Genomic DNA, 4,994 nt, shown 5'->3' with positions numbered 1-4,994 from the left:
GGAGAGGGCAGGGATCTCCCCTCGGGAGCCTGGGGTAGGCAGGGCTAGCCCTGGCCTCTCACATCAGCTTACCAGAAAATAAGCCTACTGGGGTTCTCGGAAGGGTAGCCATGGCCATCTTCCCACTGATGGACATGAGATAGGAAATGAGAGGCTTGTGGGGAAGAGGGTGGGCCGGGAGAGAACAGTTGGGGAGATTGAGGGCTCAATTTTTCTGGACCACTCTCATCTGCCCTGTGGGCTCACTCCCAGCTTCTACGCGGAGGCCGGCTTGGTGCCTCGTGCCCCTCAGGAGAGAAAGAGGCACCACTGAGCAGCTATCTCTGCCCTCCTTTAGCTGTTGTCCCCACGCTAACCTATGTTTCCTCCAGTGTCATGCCCACTTCCAAGATGGCAGTAGCAAGGTCCAGCACGATTGGCCAGGTGGGCTGGAGGCTCCTGTAGCTGCAATGCCTGTCCAGTGAGGGGATAGCAGGGAGAGGGAAAGCATGGAAAAGGCACAATTACTACATCCAGGGGATTATTTTGCATATGGGTATCATAGCATTCTAGAGTTATGCCTTTAATACATAAGCATAAATGAAAGAGTTAAAAACATAGATTATATAGATACAGAATCAGTACTACCCGCATATAATGAGCATCCTTATTTTTCCCTCAAAAATTTGGGCAAAAAAATGTGCACTATACACAGTGAAAATACAGTATTAACTGCTTCCAAAAGTATTTATAAGACTATTGGCCATACCTCTTGAGTCACCCGCACATAGCAGCCTGTGAGTCTGACAGTCCTGACCCACCCTGGTTTCTAGTACTTATAGCCCTTTTCTTTCAAGATACCCGAGGAAGTGCACCATGGAGCCATGGAGAGGAGGAGGTGGAGACTTTTGCCTTCCAGGCAGAAATTACTCAACTCCTGTGTTTCATCATCAGTACCTTCTATTCCAACAAGGAAATTTTCCTTCGAGAGTTGGTTTCTAATGCTTCTGATGCTTTAGACAAGATTCATTATGAGAGCCTGACAGACCCTTCCAAGTTGAACAGCAGTAAAGACTTGAAAATTGACATTATCCACAACCCTCAGGAATGTATTCTGACTTTGGTGAACATAGACATTGGCATCACCACGGCTGATCTCATAAATAATTTGGGAACCATTGCCAAGTCTTATACTAAAGCATTTATGGGGGTTCTTCAGGCTGGTGCAAACATCTCCAGGATTGGGCAGTTTGGTGTTGGGTTTTATTCTGCCTTCTTTTTTTTTTTTTTTTTTTTTTTTTGAGACAGAGCCTCAAGCTGTCCCCCTGGGTAGAGTGCCGTGGCATCACAGCTCACAGCAACCTCCAACTCCTGGGCTCAAGCGAGTCTCCCGCCTCCGCCTCCCAAGTAGCTGGGACCACAGGCGCCCGCCACAACGCCCGGCCAATTTTTTGGTTGCAGCTGTCATTGTTGTTTGGCGGGCCCGGGCTGGGGATTCGAACCCGCCACCCTAGGTGTACGTGGCTGGCGCCTCAGCCGGTTGAGCTATAGGCGCCGAGCCTATTCTGCCTTCTTGATAGCAGATAAAACAGTTGTGATCACAAAGTGCAACAATGAGGAACAGTATACCTGAGAATCTTCTGCTGATGGTTCCTTCACTGTATGTGCTGAAGTTACTGGGCTAGCCCATTGGCAGGGGCACCACCACTGGGTTAGCCCCTTGGCAGGGGCACCAAGGCGACCCTCCACCTTAAAGAAGACCAGACAGAGCACTTAGAGGGCAGGCAGGTCAAATAAGTTGTGAAGAAGCACTCAAAGTTCATAGGCTGATGGGATCATCACCTTTTATTTGAAGAAGGAACAGGAGAAGGAAGTCTGTGATGATGAAGCAGAGGAAAGAAAAGTGAGAAAGAAGCGGAAGAAAAAGATGACAAAGGAAAGCCCAAGATTGCAGAGGTGGGCTCAGATGAGGAGGATGACAGCAGTAAGAATAAGAAAAAACCAAGATTAAGGAGAACTACACTGATCAGAAAGAACTAAATAAGAGCAAGCTCATTTGCACCGGAAACCATGATGACATCACCTAGGAGTATGGAGAATTCTATAAGAGCCTCACTGATGACTGGGAAGACCTCCTGGCAGTCAAGTACTTCTTTGTGAAGGTCAATTGACATTCAGGGTATTGCTCTTCATCCCTCATCAGGCTCCCTTTGATCTCTTTGAGAACAAGAAGAAAAAGAACAACTTCAACCTCTATGTCCATCATGTGTTCATCATGGGCAGCCGTGATGAGTTGATAGCAGAGTATCTCTCCTTTATCCATGGTATGGTTGACTCTGAGGATCTGCCCCTGAACATCTCCTGAGAAATGCTTCAACAAAACAAAATCTTGAAAGTCATTTGTAAAAACATTGTTAAAAAATGCTTTGAGCTCCTCTTTGAGTTAGCAGAAGACAAGGAGAACTACAAGAAATTTTATGAGGCATTATCTAAAACTCTGAGGCTTGGAATACATGAGGATGCCACTAACAGGTGACAGCTGTCAGAGCTGCTGTCCTACCATACCTTCTCATCTGGAGTTGAGATGACTTCTCTGTCAGAGTATATCTCTCAGACGAAGGAAATACAGAAGTCTATCTATTACATGACTGGTGAGAGCAAAGAGCAGGTGGCCAATTCTACTTTTGTGGAGTGAGTGTGGAAAGGGGACTTTGAGGTGGTGTATTTGACTGAGCCCATTGATCGGAAGAGCCAGGTCTTATTTGCCAAGGAGGCCGGAAGCTACATGAGGATGTGGAAGAGAAGAAGATGGAGACGAGCAAGGCAAAGTTTGAGAACCTCTGCAAGCTCCTGAAAGAAATCTTGGATAAGATGGTTGAGAAGGTGACAATTTCCAATAGCCTGTCTTTGCCTTGCTGTATTGTGACCAGTACCTACAGCTGGACAGCCAACATGGAGAGGATCATGAAAGCCCAGGCACTTCGGGACAGCTCTACAATGGGCTACACAGATGGACTATGGCCAAAAAGTGTCTGGAGATAAACCTCAACCACCTCATTGTGGAGACAGTGTGGCAGCGGCTGAGGTGGACAAAAACAACAGTCTGTCAAGGACCTGGTGGTGCTGCTATTTGAAAATGCAAGGCTCTCCTCTGGTTTCTCCCTTGAGGACGCCCAGATCCACTCCAACCACATCAACCGCATGATCAAGCCAGGCCCGGGCATTGATGAAGACCAAGGGACAGCAAAGGAACCCAGTGCTGCTGTTCCTGATGAGATCCCAGCCCTTGAGAGTGACATGTATGCGTCCGGCATGGAAGAATCGGATCAGGAGTTTATACTTGAAAACTTTTGTCTTCTATATAGTGTCCCCATGGTTCCCACAGCAGCCTTGAGTGGCCCTGTCCCACTTGGCTTCTGCTGATGTCCAGTTTTTCCTTTCTCTCCTTGGGTCTAAGGCAGGAAAAAAAGTTCCTCCTGTCCCTGGGGCAAAGGCTGGGTAGGTGGGCTCCATGCCCTGGGGCCTGACAGGGCGACACAGGAACCATGGCTGATGTTTGTAAAACATTCCAATTTTTTTTTGCTTTGTTTTTGAGACAGGATCTCACTTTGTCATCCCCAATAGAGTGCCATGGCATCTTAGCTCATAGCAACCTCAAACTCTTGGGCTCAAGCAATTCTCTTACCTCAGCCTCCCAAATAGCTGGGACTACAGGCGCCCACCACAACAACCAGCTATTTTTATTAGAGACAAGGTCTTGCTCTGGCTCAGGCTGGTCTCAAACTGTGAACTAAGGCAATCCATCCACCTCAGCCTCCCAGAGTGCTGGAATTAAAGGCATGAGCCACCTCACCTGTCCCTAAAATATTCCAATTTAATGGGAAATATCAGAGTAATATTTAAGCCCTGCTTCTTTTTCCTTCCTTATTTGACCAAGGGAAGGTTGAGGATGGTATTTTTTTGTTTATTTTGCTCTTTAATAAAAATATATAGAAGAAGATGCAATTTTATACCAAAAAAAGTTAAAAAGTAGGAGCGGCACCTATGGCTCAGTGGGTAGGGCCCCAGCCCCATATACAGAGGGTGGTAGGTTCAAATCTGGCCCTGGCCAAACTGCAACAACAAAAAAATGGCCAGGTGTTGTGGTGGGCACCTGTAGTCTCAGCTACTCAGGAGACTGAGACAAGAGAATTGCCTAAACCCAGGAGTTGGAGGTTGCCGTGAGCTTGACACCATAGCACTCTACCGATGGCCATAAAGTAAGACTCTGTCTCTACAAAAAAAAAAAAAAAGTTAAAAAGTAGTGGCCATAACTATACTTGAACTATATTTAAATTGGTATTAAAACAGTTTGATGTATATGAATGTTCATAGCAGCCCCACTCACCAATAGCTAAAAGATAAAAATGGCCAAATGTCTATCAGTGGATAGATGAATGGATAAATAAATTGTAGACAGATATATCATGGACTAATTGTAGATAGATATATCAGCCATAAAAAGGAAAAAAATTACTGATATTACTACAACATGGATGAATCTCAAAAATATGATGAAAGTGAAAGAAAAGAGACGACAAAGATCACATGTTGTGTGAGTCCATCTGTATGAAATACCCAGAGTACGTAAGTCCGCAGAGCCAGAAGCATACTGGTGGTTAGCAGGGAAGCAGGGGAGAATGGGTACTGAGCAGGTTTGGGATTTCCTGCTACAGCTAGGAAAATGCAGTGATTTCACAACATTGTGAATGTACCAAAAGCACTGAATTGTTCACTTTCAAATGTGACTTTTACATAAATAAAAGTAATAATTTGGGCTTGGCGCCAGCCACATACACCAACAGTGGTAGGTTTGAACTCAGCCCAGGCCAGCTAGACAACAATGACATCTGCAACAAAAAATAGCCAGCGTTGGCTCAGCGCCTATAGCTCAGCCAGCTAAGGCGCCAGCCACGTACACCTAAGGTGGCGGGTTCAAATCCCCAGCCCGGACCCGCCAAACAACAATGACGGCT

At 46.1% G+C, this 4,994-nt stretch overlaps 1 pseudogene; it reads left to right on the top strand.

Moving 5' to 3' along the window:
• The first annotated feature begins 390 nt into the window (after positions 1-390).
• Positions 391-3,402, top strand: LOC100947487 (annotated as a pseudogene).
• Positions 3,403-4,994: the final 1,592 nt, after the last annotated feature.

This window comes from Otolemur garnettii, unplaced genomic scaffold (genome assembly GCF_000181295.1).
Source record: "Otolemur garnettii isolate 467f Iridium unplaced genomic scaffold, OtoGar3 scaffold00098, whole genome shotgun sequence".
Lineage (NCBI taxonomy): Eukaryota > Metazoa > Chordata > Mammalia > Primates > Galagidae > Otolemur > Otolemur garnettii.
The sequence above is the reverse complement of the archived record's forward strand: the minus strand, read 5'-3'. Positions and strand labels throughout refer to the sequence as shown.